We start from the raw sequence: 19,162 nt of genomic DNA on the forward strand, positions 1-19,162 counted from the left end.
GACGTCTATATACAAGTCTTTGTGTGGATATATGCTTTTATTCCTCTTTCATTGGGCAAACAACTAGAAATGGAATAGTTGAATTATATGGTTGGTGTATGTTTAACTATTTGGTAAACTGTAAAAATGTCTTCTGAAGTGACTGTACCATTTTACATTTCCACCAGAAATGTGTGAAAGCTCTAGTTGCTCCACATCCTCACCAAAACTTGGTATGGTCAGTCATTTTAATTTTGGACATTCTAATAGGTGTGTAGTAGTAGCTCATTATAATTTTAACTTGCATTTCATTGAGCTAATGATGTTGATCATCTGTTTATGTGCTTGTTTGACTTCCATTTATCTTCTTTGGTGCGGTATCTATTCAAGTTTTTTGCCGATTTTTAAATTGGGTTGTTTTCATATTATTGAGATTTGAGAGTTCTTTATATATTCTGAGTACTGTTTATCATATATGTAATTTGCATATATTTTCTCCCAATATGTGGCTTGTCTTTTTATTCTCTTAACACTATTTTTTTTGAAGAGCAGAAGTTCTTAATTTTGTTGAAGTCTAATTTATCATTTCTTTTATATACCATGGTTTTAGCATCATATATAAGAAATCATTGCCTAACCCAATGTCACAGAGATTTTCTTTCATGATTTTCTAGACAATTTATGGTTATCGGTTTTACATTTATGTATCTTATCCATTTTTAGTTCATTTTTGTATATGATGTGAGGTATGGATTGACGTTTACTTTTTTACACATGGATATCCAACTGTTCCAGCACAATGTGTTGAATAAACTCATCTTTCTGTGTTGAATTGTCATTGCACCTTTGTCAAAAATCAATAGACCGTGTGGGTGTGGGTCTGTTTAGGATTCCCTATTCTGATCAATTGATCTATTTATGACTCTTTACACTAATACCAACTGCAATTTTATAGTAACTCTTGAGGTCAAGTGATTATAAGTCCTCCAACTTTTCTCCTGTTTTTGAAAGTTGTTTTGGGTATTCTAGGTTATATGCATTTCCATGTAAATTTTAGAATTATCTTGTTAAGATTTACAAATAATCATGCTGGAATTTTAATTGGGTTGCTTTGAATTGACATCTTCAGAATACTGAGTCTTCCAAGCCATGAACATGGCATATCTCTCCTTTTATTTAGGTCATCTTTAATTTCTCTCAGCAATGTTTTTGCGTTTTTGTAGTTTTCCATGGACTGGTATCAGACATTTTTTGGTCAGATTCATTCCTAGGTATTTTGTATAGTTGCCCCTATAGATATTATTTTTATAATTTCAATTTTTAATTTTTCTTTTTTTAAACATTTAAAAAAACTTTTAATTTTTAATTAATTTTATTTATTTATTTATTTTTGGCTACATTGGGTCTTTGTTGCTGTGCACGGGCTTTCTCTAGTTGTGACGAGTGGGGGCTACTCTTCGTTGCAGTGCACGGGCTTCTCATTGTGATGGCTTCTCTTGTTGTGGAGCACGGGCTCTAGGTACGTGGGCTTCAGTAGTTCTGGCACGTGGGCTTCAGTAGTTGTGGCGTGCAGGCTCTGGAGTGCAGGCTTAGTAGTTGTGGTGCATGGGCTTAGTTGCTCCACGGCATGTGGGATCTTCCCAGACCAGGGCTCAAACCCGTGTCCCCTGAAATGGCAGGTGGATTCCTAACCATTGTGCTATCAGGGAAGTCCAATATTTAATTTTTCATTGCTAGTATATAGAAGTACAAGTGATTTTTGTGTATTGAGCTTGTATTATGCAACTTGCTAAACTCACTTATTAGTGTACCTTGTGATTCTATATGCTTCCTTTTTTTTTTTTTTTACAGAGAAAAGTACTTTATTTTTGAATAGACAGTTTTATTCTTCCCATCCAATGTGGATGCCTTTCATTTCTTTTTCTTTCCCTCTTGCACTGGCTACAACCTCCAATACAATTTTGAATAGAACCGGTGAGAGTGGATATCCTTGCCTTATTCCTGATCTTAGAAGAAAAGCTTTTAGTTTTTTACTGTTCACCATTAACTATGAGGTTAGCTGTAGGTTTCTCTTAGATGCATTTTATTAGGTTGTGGATATTCCCTTCTATTCCTAATTTGTTGAGAGTTTTTACTGATTAATTTTTGAATGTTAAACCAACCTTGCATTCTTGGGTGAACCCCACTTGATCATGATGTGTTATCCTTTTTATATATTGTTAGATTCAATTTTCTGCGGCAATCATAGAGGTTACCTAGTATGTTTCCTGTCTCAGGGATTATTGTTCTTCATTACCTAATGTCCAGTGTTTTGAAAATTGTTGTTTCCTAACTCTGTCCTTGTAAATCTAGACCTTGTTACTCCATCTTGGCTAGAAGCAGAAGTCCAAATGCTGCATTATTAACATAAACTTTGAAGGAATTGTGATTAAAAAAATACCTCTTTTTGATTACAAGCCAAAATAAGGTGTATTTTTCCATACTAAGAAATGACAGAAAACACTCAGGAAGAGAGTAAACGGAAATGGAAATTCAATGCTCAGGACGAGACATCTTCAGGTTTGAGGAAGTCAAACTTTGACAGTTTTGCTAACTCTTTTATTGGAACAACAAATTAAACATATTTTATAGGGAAAGCAGAAATAACACTTCTTTCATTGATATTATTTATTTATATTTCTATTCTAAGAGAGGGTGTTGTTGGTATGTATACACACACACACACACACACACACACAGGAATGGGGAAACACAGTGAAAGTAAAATAAGAAAAAAAACCTTTATAACAATTGGTGTATCTCATGCTGAAATCCTTTAAATTGAACCTAGGCCCTCCAAAAATCAATGCTGGTGTCTTCTTACGGGTTAAAAAGACATTCAATATTCATAGAATTGCTCATCCACAACTTTTAAGATAGGTATACTTGTTACTGATTGTCCCACAAGTTCAGGAATACTTCAGCTTTGAGAATACATTCCAACTATTACAATTCTTACCTCTCCTTAAATTGCAAGGCAGAATTAAACCTAACTAGCAAAAGAAGTGGTTCCAGACATACTCGGTGTTTATAAACAGAAGCTTGTGGGTGAAGACCATGTCTCCTTAACTTGTCAGCAATTCGATACTGCATTTATAGACAAATTAGAGCAGCCTAAAAGCTAGAATTTAAAGAATTATATTGGCCTAATTTAGCTGTGGGGCCACTGTCCTAGAGTATTCCTTTTAGTTTCCTAGGGATTTTGTTTAACTTTTCAGTGATCTATTGATTAATTCACATAACGGTGCTTTTAAAAAGGCCTTGATATACCATATCAGGATCTGCTTGAAGACCCAGGCCCAGTAGGAACAAGCCACTACTATGATGCTTTCCTCTAGACACATCTCTTCCAATGTCTGTAGCAACTCACTTTTTACGATGTAAACGAGCTCCTTCTGAGAGGTATGTGAACTCTTTGTGCTTCAGTCATACTTGATCATTTTATTGGGTACAGATCCAGGTGTAGGCAACAATCATTGTTTTTTATTTTAAATTTCATCTCCTTTGAATGGAATGAAATCTCAGCTACCAGAGCACATTAATTAATACAGCAGTTTATATGCATGGCAGTTGCCTATGTCAGTCTGAGATCTTATGACTCATATTTTCCTTCAATGGACTTCCCATTTCTTCAACACTTAATATTTGTGGAGCAGCTAAATTTCTCTGCTCAAAAGACCATTAGTAGAAAGACAACATAGTTTAAAGCGGTATTAACAGGAGAGCATACTTTGAGCTCTAGTTTCAGATTGACCTAAATTTAAATCTTGGCTTTTTTTTAAAAATAAATTAATTTATTTTATTTATTTATTTTTGGCCGCATTGGGTCTTCATTGCTGCACGCGGGTTTTTCTCTAGTTGCGGCGAGCGGGGGCTCCTCTTCATTGCAGTGCGCGGGCTTCTCATTGCGGTGGCTTCTTTTGTTGCAGAGCACGGGCTCTAGGCACGTGGGCTCAGTAGTTGTGGCACGCGGGCTCTAGAGTGCAGGCTCAGTAGTTGTGGCCCACGGGCTTAGTTGCTCCATGGCGTGTGGGATCATCCCGGACCAGGGCTCGAACCCGTGTCCCCTGCATTGGCAGGCGGATTCTTAACCACTGCGCCACCAGGGAAGTCCTAAATCTTGGCTTTATTACTTACCAGCTGTGTAATTTTGCCTCAGTTTCCTCATTTTTTATAAATGGAATATGACTAGTATCTAATTTCATGGGGCCATGAAAATGAATAAAAGACATAAAAACATGTAAAGGGCTTAGTAGTGTGCCTAACACACGGCGAGGGCTTCAGAAATTATATTTTTGCCTCAGATTAAAACCAGAACACTGGGAATGTTTTCAAGGGAGTGTTTTGTGGTCATCTTTGTATTTTCAAATAGATGAAAATTTCTGATTTTCCTGAGAAAATAACAAATGGAAGTAGGTTACTGGGATTTGGTGACCTTGGTCCTCTGAGGATGATTTTGTCTTAAACCACAGTCTCCTTTGTTTCCTCTTGAGGCCCCATCCAACATGGGCTTTGTTCATTCCTCGAACACACCGTATTTCCTCTCAACTCTGAGCCTATAAACATGTAGTTATTCCTGCTCAGTTTCTTCACTCCCAAGTCTCAGCCTGGCAAATTGCATCTTATTCTAGTCTCAGTTGAAAAGTCATTTCCTGGGGAGGCCCTGCCTGATCAGGATTAGGTCAGGTTCCCTCTCATTATCCACTCCAAATCACCTGTATTTCTTCTTTTCTTACATTTGTCGTAATTGTTATTACCTGTTTAGGATCTTACTTCCACATGACACCAGGAGATCCCTGACCCTAGGGACCTCCAGCTCTTTTCCCATGCCTAGCACAGGGCCTAAAGAAGAATAGATGCTGAAAAGTATTTGCTGAAATTATTGAGATGAGGCCCCATGATCAATGGTGCAACTCGGCCAGTAAATCCAGTGTGTAAGTTTTCCTGTGTAACAAACCACCCTTAAAGTGGAGTATGTTCATTTAAAACCATGACCATTTTATTTCCTCACTATTTGGTGTGTCAGCAACTTGGGCTTGTGTCAGCAATCTGGATCAGCTGGATAATTCTTTTGCTGTTCTTGCTTTTGGTCGTGCATGCGGCTAGTCATCTGGGGGTTGCCTATGGCTGGATGGTCTCACACAGTCTCATTCACATTTCTAGTAGTTGACAGTGGCTGTCAACTGGGCCTTGCTTTCCCTTGGACCTCATCATCAAAGAAGTTAGCCTGGGATTCCCCACATGTCTGCTTCAGCATCCCAAGAGGTGAGAACAGAAGCTTCAAGTCTCCTGAGGGCTAGCTTGGAACTGGCGTGGCATAATTTCTGCTGTATTCTATTGCCTAAAGCAAGTCATAAGTCCATCCCAGATTCAAGGGGTGAGAAAATAAACTCCACCTCTTGATGGAAGGAACAGCTACATTGCAAAAAGTATGTCAAGAGTTACATTGCAAAAGGTATGCATTCAGGGGTAGGAGTAAATTTTGCGGTCATCTTTGCAAACAATCTACCACATCCATTCACCAGTAGTGCAAAAACAGCCTAATTACCTGGCAAGTGAAGGGGGTTCAGACAAGGCACACAGGACAGAGAGAAGTGGGTTTGTATGTGACAGGAGCAAGCTAGGTAATAAGTACGTACTTGGTCCCTGAAGTGAAGGGGAGAAAACTTTGCAGACAGAGAGGGGTCTTCTCATAGAGACCAAGGGTGGAAAGGCACATTTGAGAGAGTATCCGATCATTTTACAGAGTAGAATCCTGAAACAGAAAGGATGGAAAGGACTGCAAAGACTACATGACAAATGGAGTGCCAATCTGAACTAACTTCAGGTTGGAGAGGTGGAAAAAGGAGACTACAGAAAGCTGACAGGAGAGAGCCTCCAAACCATTATTTGAGGTTTGGTTAGTAACCCCCAAGGACATCCTTTTACAGCACAGAGTAATGACACATGATTACTATGATGATACCAATTCCTCAAAAACAATTTACATTTAAGGCTGTCTGTTAAAGGAATTAGTAATTTATTTAGAATAATTTCCATCAAACATAGCAACACCTGTGATTTTAATTCATAAGGGATTAAATTATTTGGAAATTTTTGAAATGTTTTCATATGGAAAACATTTATTCTACAAATCTGGTAAAAAATTGGAGTGTTACCATTTTTCTATGTACTTATTGATCTGGTATTTCTTCTTAAGCCCAGAAATACAGGATAGAGATGACAATGTGATTTATGCCACTGGAGTTGTGTACTCAGGTTCATGCTAGTGTTGCTCAATGCACACAACCATATATGGTGTAAACCTACTTTCACGAGGCCACCACTTACCTCCACATGAGCATATGTGGAGTCCAGAAAGCTCCATGATATAGACTGATGGTAATGGCTTTCCTTGAGCTGTGCAGTCTACCCAAGCACGCATGAGATAAGTCTACATTCACAGGACTATCATTTATTTCTACATTGAGCATATGAGGAATCCAGAAAATTTATGATTTAGAATGTGATGGGAATGGCACTCATTGAGTTATGCAGTGCACCTGACTGAGCATGGAATAAATCCACCTCCATGTGCCCATTAATTACCACTACACTGAGGATATAAGTAACCCAGAAAGATATATGGTCTAGACTGTGAAGTAAACTGCCTCCATCGAGTTGTGCAGTGCACCCAACAGGACACAGAATACGTCTACTTTCACGTGTCCTTCACTAACCTCCACACTGAGCATGGAGAAATCCAGAATGAACCATAGCATAGACTGGGACGTGATTGGCACTCCTAGACTTGTGCAGTTCACTCGTCTGTATATGGATTTTTTTTCTACCTTCATGTAGTCACCACTTACTACCACACTGAATTTACTACCACACTGAATACACAAAGTATCATGAAAGATTCATGGCTAACATTAGCATGTTAGTTGCACTCCTTTAGTTGTACAGTGCCCCAAATGTACATGGAATAAATATACTTTAATATGGCAATCACCTACCTCTACACTGAGCATGTGTGGAGTCAAGAATGACGAGTAGGGCTTCCCTGGTGGCGCAGTGGTTGAGAATCCACCTGCCAATGCAAGGGACAGGGGTTTGATCCCTGGTCCAGGAAGATCCCACATGCCACGGAGCAACTAAGCCCGTGCACCACAACTACTGAGCCTGCACTCTAGAGCCCACGAGCCACAACTACTGAGCCCATGTGCCACAACTACTGAAGTCCGCGCGCCTAGAGCCTGTGCTCCACAACAAGAGAAGCCACTGCCATGAGAAGCACATGCACCACAATGAAGAGTAGCCCCCATTCGCCGCAACTAGACAAAGGCCACGCGCAGCAATGAAGACCCAACACAGCCAAAAATAAATAAATAAAATTTTTTTAAAAGTGGAACTTTGCACCGTTTGACTCCCTTCACCCATTTTGCGCACCCCCATGCCTATCCCCATCTCAGACAACCACTGATCTGTTCTCTATACTCATGAGATTAATTTTTTAAATTCTACATACAAGTGAGATCATATGATGTTTATCTTTTTCTGTCTTATTTATTTTCACTTAGCCCTTGAGGTCCATCCATGCCATTTCAAGACTTCATTCTTTTTCATGGCTTAATAATATGCCACTGTATACATATATCACATTTCCTTTATCCATTTGTTCAGTGATGGGCATTCAGATAGTTTCCACATCTTGGCTATTGTTAAAAAAAAATGCTGCAGCGAACACACGGGTGCATGTATTTTTTCGAATTATTACCTAGAAGTACTTTAGATAAATACCCAGAAGTGGAATTGCTGGATCATATGGTAGTTATATTTTTAATTTTCTAAGGAAATTCGTGGCTGCATCAATTTATATTCCTACCAAGTGCACAAGGGTTCCCTTTTCTCCACATCTTTGCCAATACTTATTTTTCTTGTCTTTTTGATAACAGCCATTCTAACAGATGTAAGGTGATATGTCATTGTGGTTTTGATTTGCATTTTGCATAATCCTTCTTTACTGTGGAAATCACTTACTTCTTCACTGAGCATATGAGGAGTCCAGAAAGATCTATGTCACAAATTAGGATGTGGCTGACATCTTTACGTTTTGTAGTGCACCAAAATTTACACACAATAAATCTATTTGGATGTGGCATTTACCCCCCCATTAAGCCTATGGGTTCAGAGCTCATCATGTGATTGGCACTGCTTAACTTGTGCAGTGCACTCAACAGTATATGCAAAAAGCCTAATTTCATAAGGCCATCATTAACCTCAACATTAACTACATGAACAATCCACAAAGATCTGTGACATATACTAGAATGTGGCTGTCAGTCCTTGAGTCGTACAGTATATCCAACTGTAAGTGAAATAAGTCTAAACTCACATGATCATCACTTACCTCCACATTAGCATATGAGCAGTCCAGAAATAACTATGGAATTTACCAGACAGCGAATGGCAATTCTTCAGTCATACACTGTGTCCAAATGTACAAGGATAAATTTGTTTTCATGTGGCCATGATTTACCTCCATACTGAGAGCATATGAGGAGACTAGAAAGATCCGTGGCACAGACTAGGATATGAGTGGCACCACTTGTATTTTGCAGTGCACCCAATATACATGGCACAATCTAACTCCATATGGCCAACACTTCCACATTGAACATATGAGAAATCCAGAAAGACTCATGGCATAGACCGTAATGTGAATAGAACCCCTTAAGTTGTGGAGTGCACCCACATTTGATGAGATCATTACTAACGCCACATTGACCATATGAGGAGTCCAGAAACTTACATGATATATACTGGAATGTAAATGATACCAATTGAGTTGCGCAGTGCATCTATGAGTACTTACCTCCACTTTGAGCATACCAGGAGTCCTGAAAGAAACCTGGCGTGGACTGTGATGTGAATGGCATCCTCTGGGTGTGCAGTGCTCACACTGAATATAGGATAAGTCTCCTTTTATGTGGCCATCTCTTACCTCCACACTGAGCATATAGAGTCCAGAAAGATCTGTGGAATAGAGTAGAATATAAATGGCCCTCCTTCAGTTGTGCATCGCACCCCACCATACATGCAGTGCCTACTTTCACGTGGTCATCACTTACCTTCACACTGAGTAGAGTAGAAATTAAGAAAGACCCATGGCATACTGTGATATGACTGGTGCCCCTTGATTCGTATAGTCCTTTCAACCAAACATAGACTAAGTCTACTTTTATGTGCTACTCACTATTTCACATTCACATATGGGTAGCCCGAATAATTTATGGTGTAGACCATGATTGAAACAGCATTCCTTCAGTTGTTCAGTGTAGTAATCTGTACTTGGTAGGCCTCTTCCCAATATCTATCCATTCTTTTTCTTCCATGAAGTTCAAAGCTCTGATTCCCTGAATTTTAGCCAGATAAATAAATACCCAAATAAAAATATTTCTCAGCCTCCACTGTAACTGTGGTTATGTAACTCAATTCTAGACCATGTGTGTAATACATGTGAAACTTCCCCAAAACTGTCTTTAAAGTGAGGTGGATGCTCTTCCCCTCCATTTCCCCCTCTTCCACAAACTTGAACGAAATTATGATAGTTGAGGCTAAAGCTTAATCTTTGGACATGAGGCAGAATCTATGTATTGAGGATAGTGGAGCAACAAACTCTAATGGGCTTGGACCCTTAATGATTGTAGAGTCACTATATGAGCTCTGGACTGCTGCATTTGACTGCTCACTTGAAAGCTATCTTGCTTAAGTCATTGTTAATTTCAGATATGAGTCACACACAGCCATTCCAAATCCTGTGACGGTTGATTTTATGTGTCACTTTGACTAGGCTATGGTGCCCAGCTGCTTGGCCAAATACCACTTTAGATGGTGCTGTAAAGGTATTTTTCAGATGAAATAAACATTTAAATAAGTAGACTTTGAGTGAAGCAGATTACTCTCCATAATGTGGGTGGGCCTCATCCAATCAGTTGAGGGCCTTAAGAGAAAAGAGTGAGGTCCACCTGAGAGGAAGGAATTCTGCCTCCAGACGGCTTTTGGACTCAAGACATTAACTTTTTGCTGGATTCTCCAGCCTGTGAGTTTTCCCTGCAGATTTAGGACTTTCTAGCCCCTGCAATCATATGAAGAAATTCCTTAAAATATGCAGAAATTCTCTCTCTCTGTCTCTATTTATTCTGTTTATCTGGAGAACCCTGACTAGCATACCAACTAATTCAGTTTCCAATATATTTCAGTTGAGTACATATGTTTTTACAGGATGATGACAAATTTAAAAATTACCAAATATAGAAACCAGCTATAAGCCGACAGTGTGACTTTTGGGTAAGCCACTTTATATCTTCAAAATTAGGTACAAATAGGTAATAATTAGCTAATAACATTCACTCTACATTTACAACAGAGAACAAACATTTGAGAACAAAACAGTTGTGTTTGTCTGGCAACCAAAGCATTTATGAAAGCACTTTTAAATATTGGAAATAAACATGTAAAAATTATAAATAAATATGAGATCATTGTTTCTGACATCTAAAACAAGTTATTTATCAACTGTCAAATAAAACTTATTAAACACCTAAAAAGAACAGACTTTGCAGCTTGTAAAGAGAGATTACTTGATTTTCAAGGGATTCAAACAAAGTTTCAAATGTATACGCTTGTAAAATGCCATTCATGACTAGGATATTTTGTCTGGTTATTGGGTTGAGTAGAAAGGGAAATTGGTATCTGGGTGCTCATGCACCCAGTTGCCCACCATCAGGATTTTAAAGGGGTTTTGGAGGGCCTGTCCAGGTTGTATACCAAGAGGCATGCCTTTTCTACCTCTACCTGCGTAGCTGGATCTTAGCATCAGGAATTCACTAGCCCATGGAGTATTTCTTGTCCTTTACCTAAAGGGGAGCCTGTTTCAGGCCTGTTCCTGTCACTTCTCTTGGTTACAAAGAAACTACTGAAAAAACAAAACAGAAAGTCCTTCTATTTTTTGATGTATCCCATATACATAATTATCAATATTTGGAGTTTTGCCTGATTATATTTGTGGCATCCTCAAACTCCTTTTGTTATGAGGATTTGATTACCTCTCTCTCATTCTCCCTAATACACACCAACTATTCTTAACCCCATTGGTTTCTGCACAGAAATATCTTCCTCGTTCCTAACAATCTTCCTCCCTATGCCACTATGCCATCCCTAAAACTGATCATGCACTCATCACACTAAAGCTCTTATTCTCTGGGGTATCTCACTCTTTGGCATCCCTCCTGGGTCTATGCATTTTTCTTACCTATACATGTTCCTAATAGCTCCTAAGCAGAATCTCTGTTGCAGGGGAAATCTGGGATTTAGCTTGCTTAATCTTAGGTATAATTGTCATTACTGTTCTTCAGGCCATTCTTGCCATCAGAAAAAGGTTAAGGGCCATCCCTTGACAAGCAATATTTGGAACAAGCCTGCAAGAATTTTTAAAATTAAGTTTTGGGGGAAGGGGAATAAGTAATATAGAGATATTGTACAAAAGCGTAAAAAGTGCCCTAGGCACCTAATTCTTTTCTCTGGAGGTAACCAAAATTCCCAGTTTCATGTGAATTCTTCCAGAGATGTTCTAGCATTCTAGCATATAAAACACAAACACACACACACACACACACACACACACAGGGAAGCATACTACACACACATTATGCAAGCTCTTTTTTTCACTTAATATATCTTGAAGACTGTTTTGTATTAGAACACATACAGCAGCTTCATCCTTTTAAATAGATGCATTATGCTCTGCTATATAGATGAACCGTATTTATATATCCAATTCCTTATTGGGGAACACTTAAGCAATTTCCAGTCTCTTGCTATAATAAAAAAATGCTGCAGTGGATATCCTTATACATACATCATTTCACATACATGTGAAGATATCTGTATGATAAATATGTAAGAGTAAAACTGTCCAGTCAGAGGGTTTGTGTAATTACATTTTTTATAGATATCTGTGACCCTTTGTGTAAGGGAAAAAATGGAATCACTTTTTAGTTCCATTTTACATTTCTCTGATTACAGTGAAGTTGAACATCTCCCAGCAAATCTTATAAGGACTTCATGTCGATTGTTTCATCTGATATCCAGCTGCAGTCTGAACAAATCCTCCATTGTTCTAGAATACCCTCCTCTCTTCAATGTCTACTTAGGGAAGTTCGAAGAGGCTGGGAGCTATTTAGCTGAAGGGTCCCTTAGTAGTGAGACCCTAGATAGTACAGCATCACCACTGCTTCTGTCCTCTGTTTCTGATTTCCTCTCTTCTGATGCACTGATGAGTATCTCAGTTTTTTCTACCCGAGGGTTATGGTATTTTCAGCTCCTTGTGGAAGGAGGCCACCAGAAGTTCCTTCTACTTATCTTGGCTGGCCAGAGTTTTTAGGCTCTCTGTGTTGGTCAGTCAGAGAAGCAGAACTACTAGATTTTTTACATACACACACATACACATATGATTTATATACTATAATTTGAACATTATAATTTGCATATTATACACCATCTGTACATTATACATTATATATAGTATACATTTATTGTAAAGATTTGGCCTTATCCAATTGTGGGAGCTAATTTTAGAAATCTACATGAGGCTGTTGATGCTGCAGCCTGAAGGCTTCAGGTAGGCATTTGGGAAGGAAACAAACACGAAGTAGGAGAAACAAGAATAAGCTGGAAGCTGTGAGGCTGAGTTAGAACCCAGGAAGGTAGACTGGAACCACTGTCAGTCCCTCACAGCCTTTAAGCTACCAATCTTGATGATGGAGTGTCCCGAAGGAGAAGCTGGTACCTCTTGCACAGTTACATACACACTTGGCCTGGGAGTCAGAGAAGCTGGAGGTGGATGTGACAGAAGCTGGAAGAGCTCTGGGCCCTCCTGCTGCCACACGCCAAGCACGTGATCCAGCAGATAGGTGACGCATGCAGGAGCTGCAACAGTACCTCACGTCCCACTCTGACCTTCTGAATTAAGGAGAAAATGACTGCTATTCTACTTCCACCTTCTGAAAGATGTGCAGGATGTCTCCTGATCCCAGCTAAGGTGGAACTATGCAGTGAAGGAAGTTCTGGGAAACACAGTTTCAGCTTCGCTGAGTTGACACAATACAAATCCTCCACCATCCTTCCAAAGGAGCCTTGTCATTCAGGTTTATGCTTCCCACATTTGGAGACTTGGACCAAGCTGTCGACCATACTTAAGCAGCCTTCCCACCAATTCTCATCTTGGGACCCTATCAGTCAGTTTTTACTGTGTACCAAACCACATCAACACTTAGCAGTTTAAAGCAACAAACATTTATTATTTCTGATCTGTTGTGATTCTGTGCACCAGGTGGGCAGTTGCTCTTCTCTGGTCAGGATCTGCTGGAGGCTGAGTGGTCTAGGACATCTTCACTTATTCAGAGTGGTCAGACTGTTGCTCAGGCGGCCTCAGCTGAGATGACTTGTCTCTGCTCCACTATCCATTATCTCAGTACCTCAAATTGCACTGGCCCCATCCTTTGCAGCATAGCCAAGGCCTCTAGCATCCTTCCACAGTCTTAAACATACACCCAGGTTCTGAGTCTTGGTTGGGGGTCTCACATAAGCTCATCACTTGTCATCTCAAGCTCTTCCTCTTCAGTATTCTTGTGGATATGTTTCCCACAAAGCCACTTCAAGTTGGTGTTGACACCCTACCACAGATGGTGACGGCCACACTCCACGAGAATTATGCTGCTTCTGAGGGTCTTAATGCTACAAACCCTCAAGGTATCAATATACCATCTTGTTCCCTAGAGTCCTTAATATACCAAAGCCAGGTGCTTTTTACATGCAGAAGTGGGGAGAATATCTACCCTCTCCCACTTGTATTTCATCTCCTGGGCATTGACCCAGGCCTGCTTGTGCCTCTGGGTCAACATTTCCTTTTAAAACCAGTTTCTCAGCTTCTGCCTGCATGCCATATTCCCAATGGTAAGTCACGAGTCCAGGAGCATGGAACTTGTATCTGGGACAGATATCAAGCTGTCCTTTTCATTACCCAAAGGTGTATTTGTACAAAGAGAGTCCTCCTGACCTTTCTTACTCATCAGTGTATCAGCTTAGCCTGAATGCCAGCTCAAGTGAAGGTCAGGGTCATGGCTCACAAGGCATGCTAGGTCCTTCCCAGTGGGGGTCTCTCCCCTGCTTTCCTGGCTCTTCTTCTGTTCCCTTCACATTCACCCCCAACCTCATCCTTCCCCTCTAACCTCTAGGTCTCTGTGCTCTAAGTACAGTGAATTATTCACTATTTCCTCAATGTGCATCAGCTGTTAGATCTCCTTAACTTTACTCATACTGGTCTCTCTCCTTGAAATATACTTTTACCAATTTCTATTGTACTTGGAGGTTGCTTCTTCATGACTCAGCTCCAGTGTTTATTCACCTGTTAAATCATCCTCAACGTTTCTGGCCACAACTAGTTACTCTAGTAGCATCATTTAAAATAATTTTCCTACTAAAGTATGTATGATATTCTGAGCTGAAACTATGACTCAACCTTGGCAGTCTCTAACTGGGAAAGTTGCTTGATGGTAGGAGCTATCTCCTACCCTCCAGCACTGGGGATAAGGTAAAAAACAATACTTAGAATGTGAATGATCAAATGACTGAACAGATAAAGAAAGAATGATGTAGAAGAAAAGATAGCATGTAGGAGGTAGATGACAATGCCACAGTTGAAGGCATGCAGAAATGACAAGTGTTGCCTTAGTTGTGGGAGTGACAAGTTATTTCAGAAGACTAAGAAGGGGCTCTGCTGGAATCCTTGATTTCTTGGTCAAGGTGCTTTGATCAAGGTGCATTTGAGGGGAGGAGGCACAGTTCCTAAAACTGGAACTTGTCCCACTCTGGGCAGTGGGCTGAAGATATCTGTATACTAGCGACTTGGGAAGGGATGTCCTAGGTGATGCTGAGCTGAGACTATCCTGAGGAGGGGGCTCTTACGTCTTGGATCTCTTAGAGGTTTGAGGATGTCTGGATACACACAAGCTGTGCCTTGTGGGTACGTATTTATAATAACAAATGAGGCACTCGGTATACAGTATTGAATGAATAAATAATAGAAAATAGGGCTTCCCTGGTGGCGCAGTGGTTGAGAGTCCACCTGCCGATGCAGGGGACACGGATTCGTGCCCCGGTCCGGGAAGATCCCACATGCCGCAGAGCGGCTGGGCCCGTAAGCCATGGCTGCTGAGCCTGCGCGTCCGGAGCCTGTGCTCCGCAACGGGAGAGGCCACAGCAGTGAGAGGCCCGCGCACCGCAAAAAAAAAAAAAAAGAAAGAAAATAGCTCTAGCTTCAAACTGGGCAGCTATTAGGAAAATATACACGGAAATGTTAATGTACATTTCTGCAAATAGTTTTTCCCTGGCTTTTCCCCGTTCCTTGAATTTCTATAATTTTGTCTTTTATATATGGCAATATTCCAGTCTTTTTAAAAAAATTTTATTTACTTTTGGCTGCATTGGGTTATTGTTGCTGCACGCAGGCTTTCTCTAGTTGCGGCGAGCAGGGCCTACTCTTCATTGCGGTGCGCGGGCTTCTCACTGCGGTGGCTTCTCTTGTTGCGGAGCACGGGCTCTAGGCATGCGGGCTTCAGTAATTGTGGCACGCGGCCTCAGTAGTTGTGGCTCGCGGGCTCTAGAGTGCAGGCTCAGTAGTTGTTGTATACGGGATTAGTGGCTCCACGGCATGTGGGATCTTCCCAGACCACGGCTCGAACCCGTGTCCCCTGCATTGGCAGGCGGATTCTTAACCACGGCGCCACCAGGGAAGTCCTCCAGTCGTTTTTAAAAGACTGTTTTTTAGAGCGGATGTAGGTTCACAACAAAGTTAGTGGAAAGTACCGAGATTTCCCATTCACTCCCTGCCCTCAAAGGGCTCATTTTATTTTCTACTCTATTATTTTTCAAATACAGCAAAACATATCCATTGTAAGACAGAAACCTCAAATAAGCAAAAAGGGAGAGGGAGGAAAAATCTTCCCATATAATATCTTCTAAAGATAGCCACTCTTAATTTTCGGTGGCTATGCTGATGTAGATAAATATTTTTCTTAATAATCTTGCTTATAACATAATTGAGTAGAAAATAACTTTTCTTATACACTACACTTTTATTTTTTAAAGATTTACTCTCTTTTGTACAAAAGGTAATTCATGTACATAATATCAATTGCAAAAGTCGCCAAAGGGTATATAGCTTCTTCCATACCTTCCCAGATATAACGTATGTATTTAGAACTGTATATATATATACATATATATTTTTCCCCCAGACAAATGGTAGCTCACCCCAAACATCATTCAGCACCTTGTTTACTTACAACAGATCTTAGAGATCTATTACATTTCAGTTCACTGCAAATTTCAATACTTTTGCTAGGTGGCAAGAACTATTAAAGTCAAAGATAACTTTTTTTGAGTAGGACCAATTAAGACAAGTAAGCAATAAAGAGAAGCTGATGCCCTTTGAATGATACTCCAAACTGCTAATACAAGGAGGCACAGAGAATGGGGGTTAGGCAGACAACAGGAACTATGGAGTGGGCAGTAGGGAACCGGCCAGAGGCCGGGGAATGGTGGGCAAGAAGTTGTCCAGTTCTAGCTTGGAAGAGAGGCTGCTGGGAGAATGGGAGTGGCTGAGGTGAGGGACTAGAGATAGGAGGGAAAGAGAAATTTATGGAGAAAAAAGAGCAAGGACTATTGAAATCTTAAAGAATCTCTGGTTTTGTTCTACTTTGCATGTGTAAAGGAGAAATTTCTGCCTAGCTGCAATCCCCAATTTATGCTTCATAGCACATCCTCGTGGCCTATCTATCCCAGTTGCTGTCCTAGCTGGTTTTGCCTCTTGCAATCCTCCTTTGCACGGCAGGGCTGCCCTGATATGATCCCTGATATAATCCCCTCGAGGGGATTCTCAAGGCCACTCTGTACCTGTTTTGTGTGGCTCTGCTTGAGGTGACTTCTTTATCAAAGCTGGGACAGATGCCAAGAAGAAAGCAACCTCCCCTCTCCTGAGACTCTTTTAATGCTCTCTCAGGGGCCCAGAACCTTCATTCAGTACCTTTCCTAGTATAGTGCTGGAGCTTCCACTTCTCACAGATCCTCTGTTCTTTGCCTAGAAGTGGGAAGTCTTGGGAACTGCTCCCTGCTTTCTGAGGGAACAGGCTTCTGCCAACCTTCTGAGGGGCCCAGGCTAGACTTGTGTTATAATTCTTGGGCTGGGGATTTCTGCTTACCCCCATTGGCAGCACTCAAGTTGGATCAAAATATTTGTCTCGTGTAAAAGTCGGGATTTTATTTTGTACAATGCTAAAATAGTTCTTAGGACAGGCTCTGTGTTAAAAAAATATATTGAGTAGCTAGAAATAATGAGTAGAAATAATGAGAAGATAGAAAGGTGGGTAGGTTCCCAGGCTACCACAGAAAAGCTTATTTAAGCGGAATGAAGGTGGAGTCTACGTTAAAAGAACTACAGATCAGAACCACTAGGTGTAGCAATACTTCCAGGGGAAATGTCCTCAGAGGTTCCTGACAGCTCTAAATAGGACAGCGGATCCTGCCAGTTCCAAGCTCTCAGTGGAGTCCTTCTGGGCAGAAAGTGGAATTCTAGGGTTGCAAAATAGAGCCTATAATGGGGAGTGGGAAGCCCTAGGAAGGAGAAACCCATACTGGGTTTGGAACTGAGTGGCTGCGGTGGGCATGGGGGAGTTAATGAGCCTGGGAAAAGGAAGGTTCCTGTGGAGAGGACAGGTTGGTTGCCTCTTCCTTTTTCATCTGTCTCACCAGGGAGCTTCTGCGTGTGATAAGCAGAGACTGAAACCCTTAGGGGGAAAAGGGCAAGTGGGAGGAGAAAAAGAAGGAGGAGAGGCAGCTAAAACGTTTGGGGTCCTTAGTTACAGAACACAACCTTCTTTTCCCTACTTTCTTGCTGGTAGATGCTACTGCCCCCTGAGGGAGGGTTCCCCCGCCCCTAAAGTCCCTTCTCTTCTTGCAGAGACCCTCCACCCTGATTTGACCTGGGAAAGGCAAGAAGGTGCAATCAGGACTTGGGGAAGGGAGACTGAGAAAAGATGGAAGTGTGGCAGGAACGTAGAGTCAGAGCCGACAGCAGTGTTCGCAGGAAGTGACGGGGAGGGGACAAGGGAGGCAGTTCCTTGAGCACACATGGAAGGACCAAGTGGGGCGCGGCCTGTTTGCATTTTTATGCTTTTTCATAGGTAAAAATGAATAACCTTTCTCTTGAGATGAGGAGTCTTCCATTGGCTGGAGAAATGGAGTTCCACTTAGGAAAAAGAGCTTTTGTCTTGGGAGTTAACATAAAAACCCAGTCTAGCGGATTGAGTAACAATACCACGGCCATTATTTTTAGAAAAAGGAAATATACCCCAAGATGACTAATTCTTGTGGTGGTACATGGTGAAGGAAATGGTTCTATTGTTACACCCAATGATTGTTCCACTGCCCTGGCCTTCTCCAGGAACAGGTGTGCTCTTCGATGGGTGTCTGTCATATGCTCAGTATGACACAGACCACATCATTTTCCCATCTGCAGACTCGGCCACCACATCCTGATCTTGAAAATCTGAAATGTAAACTGAACTATGTTCCTTTTAGGACTCTATTCTTAGTGACTTATGTGAATTAACTTCTTGCCTAAATTTCCACACACTTAAGAAGGTTCTTCCACACATGCTTTTGCCTCTCCTTGAGAAAACGAAACAAATAAACCAAGACCATTTTATCACATGATATTTTATATGCAAATAGACAAAAATATTTGTTTCATGTATTAAGTAGTTCAAAAAAACAATTACAAGTATGCTAGTCATATATATGACAATATATGTGTGTATATATATAGATAGATAGATGATTTTAGGTTTTTCTCATTAGTGTTTTTAATTAGGAGATATTTTAGCAAAATTGTTTTGAAGTCAGTCTTCTTGGGTTAAAATCCTAGCTCTGAAGTTATTAGCTCTGTGTCCTTAAAAGCTAAGTAACCTCTCTGTGTCTCTGTTTCCTTGTCTAAATAGGGCTAACATGGACTCTGATGGCACGATTAAATGAGTCAATACAT

At 40.6% G+C, this 19,162-nt stretch overlaps 1 protein-coding gene across 9 annotated transcripts in view; it reads right to left on the reverse strand.

The window, feature by feature from the left end:
* Window positions 1–9,031, reverse strand: part of GK (glycerol kinase) — a 121,503-nt gene extending 112,472 nt beyond the window's left edge. For 8 of the 9 annotated variants that reach the window (XM_079909601.1, XM_079909595.1, XM_079909587.1 and 5 more), the window contains exon 1: window positions 8,876–9,031. The gene's annotated coding sequence lies outside the window, so the exon portion shown is untranslated. Of the gene's footprint in view, window positions 1–7,016; window positions 7,091–8,875 lie in introns of all 9 variants that reach the window. The other variant, XM_079909594.1, reaches the window with a different exon arrangement.
* Window positions 9,032–19,162: the final 10,131 nt, after the last annotated feature.

Source organism: Stenella coeruleoalba, assembly GCF_951394435.1.
Source record: "Stenella coeruleoalba genome assembly, chromosome: X".
Taxonomy (NCBI): domain Eukaryota; kingdom Metazoa; phylum Chordata; class Mammalia; order Artiodactyla; family Delphinidae; genus Stenella; species Stenella coeruleoalba.